Source organism: Poecilia reticulata, chromosome 1, assembly GCF_904066995.2.
Source record: "Poecilia reticulata chromosome 1, P_reticulata-male-v2, whole genome shotgun sequence".
Classification (NCBI taxonomy): Eukaryota; Metazoa; Chordata; class Actinopteri; order Cyprinodontiformes; family Poeciliidae; genus Poecilia; species Poecilia reticulata.
Genome location: NC_088830.1, coordinates 22,493,621 through 22,507,774, shown reverse-complemented (window position 1 = coordinate 22,507,774; position 14,154 = coordinate 22,493,621). Strand labels below are relative to the sequence as shown.

General features: G+C 36.6%; 1 protein-coding gene across 22 annotated transcripts in view; it reads right to left on the bottom strand.

Annotated features, from left to right (window-relative positions):
• Positions 1–14,154, bottom strand: part of ptprdb (protein tyrosine phosphatase receptor type Db) — a 202,082-nt gene that overhangs the window by 151,606 nt on the left and 36,322 nt on the right. For all 22 annotated transcript variants that reach the window (XM_008416472.3, XM_008416463.3, XM_008416509.3 and 19 more), the window contains exon 2: positions 7,179–7,204. The gene's annotated coding sequence lies outside the window, so the exon portion shown is untranslated. The remainder of the gene's footprint in view (positions 1–7,178; positions 7,205–14,154) is intronic.

The following is a 14,154-nucleotide window of genomic DNA, read 5'->3' as shown; positions in this document are numbered from 1 at the left end:
CTTTAAAGGGAACTCTACATACATCGTTTTCAGAAAGATCAAAGGAATTTTCTGAGATTAAACTGCAGATTTTTATTCTGCTGCAATTCCTGCTGTGTTGAGATGTTATTTTCACAGTACTGACTCCTGCTGTTTGGAAAAAGAACTGCAGTGACTATCACAGGAAACGCGGAGAGATTTCAGTCCAGCAGAGTTTAATTCACCATGATCATGTGGATCGACTAATATTCATGCACAATGAAATTCTGATTGCGCACAAGGTGGTTCTACCATTACTTTTAGACTATTTGATTTTTTTTAAGAACTCACTGTTCTTTGAATGTCAGCGCATTTACATTTTCACATTTGTGAGAAGTAAATACTTGTCATTGGAAAGTTGACATTCTCAAATTGAGACATTAGTTCTTATGCAAGGAAATTTTGTTTTTACTGCTTTCATAATTATTTTCCTTCAAGCAAAGAGAGACATTGCCATGCTTTATATTTTTATGTTGCATTGAATTGTAATTCTGTGTAATTGGATTACCGAAAGAGTGTGTCACACAAATAGAAGAAAACAAAATAGAGATGCCCAACTGTACATCTGAAATTCATGGATAAAACAACAACAAATATATATATATATATATATATATATATATATATATATATATATATATATATATATATATATAAATTTTTTTTTGTTATAATCACTACTTTCTGGCAAACTAATTGAATGCTGGAATGGATAAATGATTATTCATTTTTCACTTAGATGTAGTAAAGGGAAATGGAATATTATTTGAACCAATATTCAAACTTTTTCATTCGACTTCTTTGAAGAATTGAGGTTAGCTACCGTTCACGCTGTAGCCTGAAATGACCCAAATCCAATTTTTGGGAAATCTGACTTTTTTTTGGCACTATAGTTCACACTTTCAAATATATGCGACTTGTATTTGATCTCCTGTGTGAACTGCAAACAACCTGAAAATGTCGAGCATGTGCAGTAGAGGGCGCAATAACGTCACACACAGAGCGTGTTCGGAAAAATTCTGAACGTTACCATTTACATAACATGCATTTCAATTTTCAATAAGTTTACACAGTGATGCAGTAGACAGCAGCTTAAAGTTCACTAAATTTTCTTTAATGAAAAACAATATTTGCTAATCAGGGTCAATTTCTGCCACTTTGTGACTTTAATATTCCCCTACCAGTAGACCTGCTTGATGATCAGTTATTATTATCCAATAAATATATGTTGTTATTAAAACTAACAGTTGGAATAACTCTGCTGTTCATTTACCATGGAGGTAATACTTACCATATCAGAGTTCACATATTAACATTGAAAACATGCTTAGTTAAAATTAAATAATCACTTCCACACAACTGCTCAAGTTTTATTACTTAAATATCTTTGGTTTATAGTTTAATGGTTTACAAATAGCCCCTGTAAGAAAATTTAATTTCCTTCAATGCAGTTCACCTAAGAAATACTGAACTTCCCAATTTTTCAAATGGTTTTATTCTCTTTTTATATTACCACGATAAAAAACAAGAAAACATTGATATCAAAAACCTCTTTTTCAAGGGAGTCCTGGCTGAGAGGAAGCAACAAATACAACACAAAAACCTATTACTATCCTTGCCCAAAATGCAACAAAAATAAGCATTTCAAGAAAAAAAAAATCTCTGTATATAAATCTCTGTACTATAGTTGATTTAAAAAAGGGCAGTTGAATGTATTTTGAGTAGATGTTTTCATCTAGTTGAGGTATTTGAGAAAACTGCATGTTTCCTTTTCAAAAACGCACCTTTGAATTTGACTGAATGAAAATTTGAAGCCACTATTGACTGAAAACATCTTTGGCCAAACTTCACATTTCCAAACGTCATATTTCCATAATCTCTCTATTAGAGTCTTAACTGACTCTAATAAAGAACTTTCTTTATTTTCATTATTTATGTCAGTGAGGATTGGTCAGCAATCTAAAGAAAGAAACAGTTTCTTAGCAAATACCTGTTAAAGAAGAATGGTTGGATTATCTTTCTCTATGAGTTGTGATTTTATGTTGCTTACCAGATGGTTTAATATGTATATATCTTTAAATTAATTACTAAAATGTTTCCCAGACAGAAAAATCACCCCTGTTAAACTGTGTTCTCCTCTCATTTTTAGGGCAGGATTTTGTTGGCATTTCATATACATGACAGCTATAACACGGGTTGTCAATAATGCATATTTCTCTTATGGAAAAAGTGTTTTTTGCCATTTTGTAACAGCAGAGCTTAAATCTTTATGAACACAGAGAACAAATTGACTTAAAGGAAAGTGCATCTTACACGAGTGTTTCTGATGCAACCGTACTTATGAGTAATTAATATTACTGAGAACCATGCTGTACAAACATTACAAAGAATAGTCAAATTAGATACTTGTAATTTATTGAAGCTAATAACACTTCAAAAGTGGGAATATCTTACAAACTATTTCTAAGCCTCAGCAGGGGGGAGGAGTGCAAAAATTAAACAAAGCAGCTTTTAATCTTTAAAATTTTTCCAGACGTATCTGTAAAAATTACCACAAGGAAATTTTGAATGGTAAAATATTAATTTTGAATAAAGCAGGGAAAAAATATATCTAGAGCATCAGGAAGTATAATAAATTATACACAAAGCTGCCCCAAAGCCATACAACGTGAAGGGGAATTCCTTCAAGTGAAAGAGCGTTAAGTATTTAAATAAAGCTGCAGAGCAACAGAATGCATCTTTTTTCCATTTATGTCAAATATACAACACAGTACTGCAATGAAAACTAAAGTTTAGTAAAATTCTCATGAATAGACAATTTATTTAATGGTCAGATTTGGACTGAGCAACAAAGACCTGTGAAGTCGAAGAATCAGCTTCAACTTTGCTATTCTGTTTTAATGTAGCATTACTTTAGTTATGTATTCCTTTCAGTGCAACATCATTTTGCCCATCTACAGACGTTTTCAGACTTTATGAAACTGAGAACAGCTAAAGCTGCTGTGAATCATTTTAACTGGTTTGCTTGAATCTACTCATATTTTCTTGTCCTGTGTTTTGAGCTCAAGCCACGTGTTCAAGTCTTGTGCAATTTAAAATCCAAATAGAAAACCAGATAAAACAACCTTTTATATACATTCCATAAAAAACAACCACATTATTGTTACATTACTTCAGAAAGATCATACTTGATGCAAGACTAGCAGCTAACCAACCAGAAGCCAGTTCCTGTATACTTAAGACTTCAACACATTTTGCCGTACTGCGCCAACTCTGTGAGCAGCGTGGACTCCGCTTTGAGTCTGCAATGATTCCGCCTCGAGAGCCACAGACCTCCATGCAGTGTGGTACGGCTGAGGATGTAGGGGTCGTAACCATGTTTAAAAAAATATTTGCACTTTGTCTGCATGCTGTCAACATCCCTCTTGCTCCTCCTCCCCTCCCCCCATCAGTGCTGTGAAACAAACAGCATTTAAAATGCTGGAAGTGTCTCCAACGCTTTTGCAACTGAATGTTGTCAGCCAGTACAAGAAAAAGTCTTTATTAGTTGCCTCTATCAATAAAACAAAACATCTCAATTTTTTGGGATACTTCGGATCTCTAGGCAACTTTTAAGGCTCCTCATCATCTGTGCCATCTGTTCCCCCTGCAACACTTCCATTTCTACCTTCACTCCAAACTAGACCATCACTCTCCACACAAACACTTGGTTTCCATTGCCCCAGTTTCTGTTCATTCCCCACATCAACCAATAGGATTCCTCCATTACATTTGGACGTGTAGCCACAGAAAGCTCCCCAGAACAATCACCCTAATCTGAAAGACATTTAACAATTTACCAAAAACCTGGAAACTATTTTTGCGACACAATACTTTTCTGACCTCAAAGAACTAAAGCTTTTCTCCAAAATATTATTGCAAAAAACCCAGGAAAAAACTTTTATGGAAAGAATTATCAGCTTCTATGCTTTGCCATCTTTTGCAACAAACAAAATAATGATTATAATTGTAAAGTACTTGCGCACACCACCGTACACAGAAAAATGATATTCAATATTAAAAGCTGACGGTATTTTTAAACGGCTGAATCGATTTCTATCCTATGTCGATATGAAGCTTTTATTCTTTTTGCTAGTCCTTCACAAAAGGAAGCTTTAAGTGTCCTGGAGTTATTTCATTACAGAACTATCACTAATCACCTCACCAGAGAACCCTAATCCCTCAGCTCAGGAAAATGTTGTCATTTGGAAACTGAAGCTCTTCAGGACAAAGAAGCTAACATAAAGCCTCTAACACGAAATGTTATCCTAAAGCAAAGTTAAACAAACTTGACCGATGCGGCAGGACTGGCTCATTTAGAGATGATGAGTGCACCTGCCCAGTTCCTCCTCCTGTGGGGTTAGCCCAGCAGATGGGCTGTAAGGAGACCAGGTGATCATTTGTTTCTCTCTGACAGAAATTAGACTGATCGAACAGAAAACTTAGTCGTTGCTTGTAAGAATAAATATGCTCACCTTTCCTTTTCACTTGTCCCTGGAGTTTCATTTTGCTCATAAATATTCTTTTTCAGCATTTTTATCTGGTTCCTTGCACTTTCTCTACTGCATGCAGATGCCGCACCCGTAACAAAACCAAGATAAAAACAAAAACAAACAAACATCGCATCATCCGGGTTCTTGGAGCTCAATCATAAGCAGGTTTGCTGAGATACAAAAAGGACTGTAACACAAATTTAAACCACTGATGCCAAAAGAAAGCATGAAAAGCAGAGACATGCAATTTATTTTTACCAATAGAATACTTTTTTCATCAATTCTATTTCTCCTTGGTAGCTTTTTGTTCAGTGCAGTGGATTTATTTTTCCACTGTTGATGCACAATTGCATTTTAGTAAATCATAAAAAATGCATTTTCTTCTCAGTGATTCAATTGACCCATTTATCATAGTCATTAGAGTGCTCTATTTTTTTAAAAAGATTTTTCTGTAGGTTTTAGTCACATTACTCAGACACTAAATGGGCAAAAAGAAAAGAGGGGGAAGATAAAGTAGGAGTAAAGGTCAAAAGGTCAGGATCTAAATCCCAAATGTCTGCCTTGAGGACTTTTAGTTTCTGAAAAATGGTCATTATTTTAATAATCATGTTAAAATAAACATGATCATTGCTTTTTTTTTTTTTTTAATAAACAAAACAAAACCAAAACTCAGTTTTCTCAGAAAATTTTAATCTTACTCAGGACTAATAAAAACAAACTTTTTCTACGGAAATGTTTTGTTTTGGCCAACACAATCATGAAGATGGCTGGTGACTTGTCAGTTGCCCAGTAGGTAAAATGTCAACAAGAAGCCTTGACAGAATTCAGTAGCGAAGCCAATTCAAGAGTCTCGGGGAAATTCAGAAGGCCGGCAGAGTCAGTACTTCAAGAGGCACCAAATACAGATGTATTCAGGACATAAACTAAAATTGTTGGATTTTGTGAGGTGAGCCATTGCTAACCCAGAGAAAATGTGAGAAGTCTCCTGTTTGGGATAAAACTTAATTCTGGATTTTATTAGGAAATACAGATGAATTGTAGAAAGAGTAGACAGAACTCAATGTGCATCACATCTAGTGTGAAGTTTTCACAGTCAGTGGTGACAGAGGTTATCTGAGTTTTATCAAGTCCAAAGCAAACACAACCGTCCACCAGGACACTCTGTGCAGAACTCCATTCTAAACTTTGCTAACAAGTTCTAAGTAAATGCTGAGTTAATTTTTCCAGCTGGGTGTGGCACCTGCCCACACTGCCAAAAGTACCAAAACCTTCTTTAATGACTGTGGTGTAACTGGCAAGTGATAAACCTCAAAGTAAATCTAACAAAGTACATCCAAGAAGTAGAAGAGCTGAAGTTTGATGTAAAAGCAACTTCTGTAAAACAACTTCTCCCAACATCTCAGCAGATCCTCAAGCTGCCACACTCCATGCCACACCGCATTGATGCAGTAATTCATCCAAAGTGAGACTGAACCAAGCACTAGAGCAAACACAATTCAGTGTATAGAAAAACTACTTTTCAGAATGCCAACATTTTTATAGCATTCAAATTTTCTGAGAAACTGATTTTGTTTTCTTTGTATTAACTCTAAAGTCGATATCATCTAAATGAACAGAAGAAACTCTTGAAAAACTGAATTTTTTAAAATGAACTCTTCAACAATATTCAAACGTTTGTTTGTTTTTAGAAGAATATGTGGGCTTTTTTAATGTTGTTGATTATAATTTTCTCTAATTGTCATTGTTGTTTTCGTAAACATGCTTCACATCAGGTTAAACAGACAATGGAGTTAAAATAAACGGCCACCTACAGCCTAAAACCATTTGGTTGTAGAACGAAAGTAAGAAAAAGGCACAACATGTACACCCCAGTTTGCCCAGGCTCACAGTTACGCTTCAGTCAGATATTACAAAGGAACCCTGTGTACCCAAACACAAGGTCAGAGCCAGTCTATAGCACGGTGGTGGATTTAATTTTCTTTTGAAACTGTTGTGAGTCTGCTGGCATTATTACAGAGCATTCCAGCCTGAAAGCAATAAGCGTGAGATATAGTACAGCTGGAAACTGCACTCCATAAACATTACCATTGTCACTGCATTCATTCTGAAAAAAAGTTTTTTTGTTGTTGTTTTTCCCTGATGGACCTTATTATGAATAACAGATTATGACGGTTTTAAGACCCCCCAGGAGGGGGGATTTATGAGCTTTAACACAGTACTCTCAAACACTGTTTCGATTTACATCACAATATCATGATCCATTGTCTTGATTTAAAACTATTAAGTGAAACACGATGAAAAATATTGCAAACGAGTCGCAAGTATTTCAGTAAAAAGTGTTCTACTTCTGATTCAGTTCGGCACACATCAGAAGCGGTGGTGGAGCTCCCTGCCACTCAGTGTCTTTGTTATCTTAACACGGTGTTATTGTGTTTTAGTGAGCAGAATATGTTCCCAGGTCCCAGATCTTACACTGACACACACACACACACACACCCGCACGCACGCACACGCACACACACACACACACACACACACTGTACTGACTGTTGATGGCATGCGGTGCACTGTGGGTAAAATGTCAGGGTACGAAGAACAGAAGCAAAACACGAAAAATGGGAATCTTACCTTAAGAAGCACTTCAGCACGTCAAACTGCAAAGAGAGGGAGCAAAACGGGGAGAGACAAAAGAGAAAGGAGAGGGAAAAATATTGTAATTAGATCAGTGGAGACAACACAACAAGTTATAAAGAAAGTTCACAAAGTAGGATGAGTTTATCTATGCTTTTGCTAAATTTTAGAACATTTCCAAAAACCAGGTGTTCATAATCGACAGTAAAGCCTTTATTCAGACAAAAATAATACTCAAATGCATTTAAAAAATTAAATTGTTGCACTTTTTTCCAATGTTTTTATTTATTTTATTTTTTTATTAATTGCACAAAAACAATACTCAATGGACAATATCTTCACTTCATTCCTGTCCTTCCTGCTATTAGAGGCTTTGCTTAATTTATTCCAACAGCCAAACTGTACAACATTCTACGGAAGCGCATTGCTATCATGCAGGGAAAAAATTTTTTCGAGCGCTATCACGTTATAACGTGATACGTATCTTGTTAAAACGTGATACGTATCTTGTTAAAACGTGTTACGTATCTTGTTAAAACGTGTTACGTATCTTGTTAAAACGTGTTACGTATCTTGTTAAAACGTGTTACGTATCTTGTTAAAACGTGTTACTATCTTGTTAAAACGTGATACGTATCTTGTATAAATGTGATAATTTTATGTCCAGGAAGTGGCGATATTATGCTAGGCTATTACAGTGGCTAACAGGAATCGGTCAGGTTTCCCTTCATGTTTGGTCTACATGGATACGGATGCTGCTTTGCACTGTGGTTAAAACCATTAATAGCATGCTACTCTGAACAGGATCCTAAATAGAACGGGCCTGCACAGAAGGAAACGTCAATTCGGTCCTCTAGCGTTCCTGACTGTCTGGATCGAAGCTGAAGTTGGCTTCCGATTGTAGCTTCTGATTCAGGAAATGGCTAAAGAGCGATTATAACGGAGGCTCAGATGTATTTGCTGAATATTTTCTGTTCAGATTTCTTTTTTTTGACAGTACTTGCTGATCAACGGCAACGGCTGTTCGTAACCAAGCAACCGAAATCAACAGAAGGCTAGATAGTGGCAAAAAACAAAACTTGATCCTGTTAAGCATTCTTCAAAATAAAAGACTTCCTCTCTCCAAAATAAATCATAAAAAAGCTTTGAATTTAATTATTTTTCACGTCACCTTCTAACACTTTTTACAATTACAAAAAAATCCTGCTCAGAGTAGCATGCTATTAATGGTTTTAACCACAGTGCAAAGCAGCATCCGTATCCATGTAGACCGAACATGAAGGGAAACCTGACCAATTCCTGTTAGCCACTGTAATAGCCTAGCATAATATCGCCACTTCCTGGACATAAAATTATCACGTTTATACAAGATACGTATCACGTTTTAACAAGATAGTAACACGTTTTAACAAGATACATATCACGTTTTAACAAGTTACATAACACGTTTTAACAAGATACATATCACGTTTTAACAAGATACGTATCACGTTATAACGTGATAGCGCTCGAATTTTTTTCCCCTGCGTGATAGCAATGCGCTTCCGTAACATTCAACTTTAATGATTTTTGAAAAACAAAAATTATGCACTCATATTTGGGTTCACTTCCTAAAATGTCCAGAGAATTAAAATTAAACTACTCAATTTTGTTACACAGCTTAAGAAATTCCTACCTCAATCAAATGTTTTTTTTTTTTGTTTTGTTTTGTTTTTTTGCAGCCACCTCCAAACTTTCAGCGTAATTTTGTCTGGATATTTGACCACACTTCTTCCTGGCACGGAAGAATTTTTAAAGCAAAATCTATCAATTTTCAGTACATTTAATGTTTTCAAGAAGCTTTATAATAGCCATCTTTATCTATTTCAGAAACACCTTGTGTAGTGTTTGGACCATTATGCTTCTGGGAGCCTCAGTTTGAGTCAAGGAGATCATCAAAGCCCAAAATGAAATTGAAGTCAATGATGGGTGGAAATTCAGCTGTGACCAGAGTGGTACTGTTGCTCTGCCGTCCAACTTTTGGTCATTTTAGAGCAACTGAAAAAACCTTAAGCGTTTCTCTCCGTTACCGTTTTCATGGCCACAATAAACAGAACATTTAGAAAAAGACATGACTCAATTACTCTAACAATTCAACAATAGACGGATACACAGAAAACTAAAGTGACCTTCATATATTCTCTGAATCATGGAAACCGGGAAAGTGTTTCCTAATTTAAAAAAAAACTTTCCCATTGAAATGCTGCAGACCCTACTTGAAATATATTGCTGCCTTCCCAGACAAATTAGATGTACCTCGCCACTTAGTTTCTGAAAAGGTCACAAAACAAACTGAATGTACCACTTTCTAACAAGAGTCTGAGGAGAACTTAAAAGCACACTGAGTAGTTATTTTATTTAGCAAATGCCGTCTACAGTGCTTTTTATATACATTAGAAAGGTTCCACTGGAAGGAAATTAAAATTATATAATTTCATGCAAAGACGACATAAATAACCTTGAGCTAAAATCTTCTAACTTTAGTTGCTGCTGAAGTGCATTATAGCAAGACTATAACTATTCAAAAAGCTTTGCAGCTGTCATGGATAATTTATGATGATTCTGTTCACAATATCAAATAATCCAAATTTGAACCTAACCATGTTATGAGAAACAGTGCAGGAGTGCTTGGAAGAGGTTTATCCCAGCAACCTGCCAAAAAGTATTTAATACTGTGGTGATGGCAAAATTCACAAAATGACTACAATCTGTAACACTCAGTATCTGGAGAGATCTAATTTAAAAAAACTTTTTGTTTGCCGTTTTGTTGCTTTATCTAAATAGATGTATATCATAGATTTGGGAAAAAGCTTTCAGAACTACTTTCAACATCTTTATGAGAGATCCAGAAAAGTTCTACTCCAAGAACTGAGTGCAGCATCCTTATGAGGTTTCAATGGGTGATTAATGCATAGTAACATCCTGATTTGCTTTACATAAAAAAGGTCTGTCCATAGAGATAGCTTAAAATCATTTTATCAGCCTGGATACATGGATCCCAGTGTCCTTACTGTCTCAGATGATACTTAAATGAAAAAATACAAATCTCCACACACAGTAGTTTCTAAAAAATCTGGTCTTGAACTGATTAACTGTTTTGTGTATTTGGGGGTGTATTTGGTGCCACCCATTGAATGAGGCATTTATAGACTTTATTAAAAGACTATGCAGTCACAACAATCAAGACTGCACAGGAAGAATCAGACAGTGTTGATGGACTTTAGTGGGAAGGAGTAGAATACAAAATTAATGCCTCCAACAAACTGGAAGGTATGACCACCTTCACATAGTAAAAAACTACAAAACAACTTTAGCTTTTTTATGAAGATAGCGGGCCATCAAATGTTTTCCAAACCAAGGAGAAGTTCTAATGTCAGAATATTAACAAAGATTACATCAAAAGTAAAGTAACAAGTGTCTAAAGAACACAGAGAATCAGTGCTGTTTCAATTTATCCCAAAAATATGGGCTCGTATATTGGAATAACATCACATTCGATCTGATCACAGTTGTAACCTGTAAAATTATAGCAATTTGCAAATTGTAACACTGGTTAGTCATAAAGACAGGTAGCATTGCATTTCTTCATATGCTATGAAATCAAACAGTAAATGATTTTGTGCATAAGTGTGAATATTTGTGCAAATAGCTTGAGGAAATACAAGTGTTTTTTTCTGTATGCTTCAGATGTATGGGAGCCATGTTGGATAATAAACTCGCAGCTGATTAAAGACCTTTAATTTGGTGGAGTTTCAACTTCAGGGAGTCGTTAATTTATTTCCAGCTGGAAATTTGGAAAACCTGACTGAGTACAAATAAAGTGTATCATAAAAAGAACAATGATGCTTCCACTGAAGGGAGATAAAAAGCTTTGGGTATAGTCAGCTTCCAGAGTGCACTGGCAGGTCATGCTGACATTCACCAAATGGGATGTTGTGTTCAAAGTGTTTGATTTTTCCCGGATGGCGTATTAGTAGCTTTGATCCACTCATTTTTGTGGCAAATCTGACAAATTGGAACCACGGATCTCTTTATCTCTAATCTATGCAAAGACCAGTTTACTCAATACACTTGTTGGCAGTGTTGAGGAACAGTAAACAGATTCAGCGCTGGCTGGAACTTGTTGACCTGACAGAAATATTCTTACAGTGAAAGTTCACAGATCCACAAAGTACAGCATCCCTCGTTAATATCTTCAGCAAAGTGGCTCCAAAACCTGGTAATAACAACAACAAATGTCATGTTGGTTACAAATAATTCTCTCCCACAACCTTCATAGGAAGACTGGTAAAATATATTTGTAATGAGTATAGTGCACAAGTGGCTTAAAGTATTTAAAATAGTACAAGCTGTAATTAACCTACAAAGCAACAACACGACACTACATCCATGTGCTTTAAAACCAATCTGACACCCATGAGAGCACGCATACACACACACACGCACACACACACACACCTACACACACACACACACACACACTCCCATAAAACACGCACACACAGACATGGTGATCAGATTGTTTCATTAGTGAGGAGCTGATGGATAACCCTCCCAAAGGAGACATTGACCAACAGGCCATTGATCTACTGAGCTAGGCCAATCTGTGTGCGTGTATGCGCGTGTGTGTGTGTGCATGTGTGTGCATGTGTTTGTGAGAGTGGAAAGTGCCGTACTGATGGAGTCTTTAAGTTGTTAGAGTAAGCACAGTAAATCTAATCCAGCAGTGTTTAATGGGGAGAGAAAGAAACAGGCTGTCGACATATTCATTAGGTCAAATTACTCTGCCCGATCACTGCCATCTCACTCACTCAGTCACCCACCAGAGCAGGAAAGAGCAGCAGTGATATGTTCGTCCTGGCAAACCACTATGAGGGGAATGTGCTTTAGCGATAGTTAAAAAAGCATATTTATTCCAATTACTGGATGACAACATGCTGCATTTGGAGGCATTGAGTTTCATTTGATCTCGCTCAGGCCTGGCAGAGCACTGAAGTGTAAATCAATCTGGCTAAAACCGGGATCATTAAATTATACAGTCTTATTGATGATTTAATAAAGCTTATTGGGCTCAGGGGGGTGTAATAATGACTTATGGTAATAACACAATGACACAGGCGCATTTTCTCGAACGAGCTTGTTGTAAACATTAACAATCGCAAAAACACGAGAATGCTTTATTTCTGGCAACAAATTACCCTGCCAGGAAAGTGTGGGTGCCTGATCGTTTTTCGTCTTGCATGTGAGTTATATGTAATTAGCTTTCTAGCTTGTTCTCTTACATTGGACGTGAAGGTAATTGGAGCTTTTGGACACTCGCTCTCAATCTCTGTCAATGCGAGCGTGCGCGTGTAAGAGCGTGTTGGGCCTGGGATTGTGGAAGATGGCCAAACCATTACTGTGCGCTCAGCCTGCTCTAAAGCAGCTTGCGATTCATTAGTAATGAGTCCATTTGAAAGCTAAATGAGCATTTTCGAGTGGCCAAGCGGCGACCTGCGCAGTGATCGTGTACACTTATCTGCACCGCTTTGCTATTATACCATTAAACACACGTACGATTGCACACACAGTGAACAGCGGTTTGTTGTGACGTTTCTTTAAATTCTCTCTGAGTTGGTTTTTGTGTGTGTGTGTGTGGGGGGGGGGGGTGGTGCGTGTGTGTGTTCAGGCAGCATAGCTCACGTGGAGATAATGAAGTCAGTCAGTTGTGCCATTAATTACTGTTTTACACCTGCTTGTCTCAGCTAATTAGATATGCTGACACACAAGCACACACCCGTCTTCTTTTGTGACACGCACACAACGTAAACACGTGTTTTATCACACTCAGATTCACTCCCAAACTTCTAGACACTTTTTTTTATGTAGACAAGACAAAAATACTTTCTCATTTTCACTTTGAAGAAGGTGAGATGGCACAGCTAAACACAGCAACCCTCTTAGACTCTTCTCTGCTGTACTCCAGTCCTTATGGGTTTCAATTCTACCATGCAGTGGAGATGGGCCAGTATGAGATTCTAATTGTATGATATTGAGTAACAACACAGCAGTTCCACAGTATTAACACACAGGTTCCAAAAGTGGGTGGGTATAAAAATATCATGTAACAGTAGCAGCTTTAAGACAGGCTGTAGTGAGGACTGTCAGACAGTCCTCACTACCCTGTCTGCGTGTAGTGAGGACAAAATATTTTCAAAAAAAATCTTTGATATGCTGTTGTAAAGTCCAAAGTTCAGCTACGTGTAGCGCTTTCTGCACATTGGTGGTCTGAATATAACTTACTTACTTTCAGTGCATTCTGTGTTTTATGGATGGATTATTTCAAATGAACAAAACTAATAATATATAACGATAATAATAAACATTTACCATGGCAAACATTAAAACGGTAACCCTCTCATCCTACATTTTTAAGTTGGATTAAAAGGATATCTGAGCAAGACCAGAGAAATGCATTGCACAGAATGTGCTTCACACATAGACAATCTGACAATCTGCTTTGGCAGCTCATTAACATTTTCTAATCCTTTGTGATTTTCATATTAGCCAGCCTTATTTAAAAAAAATAATAAAATCGTATCATCATCTAATCGCTAATATTTAAAACTGAAAGGAACACTTAGTCATACAGCTCCTGAGATAGTACAGTGTATTCATTATTAGAGTTATAATAATGTCGATAGAAACATTTGTTTTTATTTTAACAAATAGACAAAAGGGGAGTAAATAGCACAAAAATAGGTGAGGGCTTTGAAATATGAGTCAGTGTCAGCTGGTTTTACAGAATTTAGTTAAAACATTGTCACTTTAATGAGACTGATGGGTGTAGTGCTACTTACATTCTTGCAAGCAAGGAGTGATCAACATGCCGCAGAAACAGGTGGGGGAGGGGTTACGGCTGTGAGTCGCTGCTCTGTACAGTCAGTGGAAAATG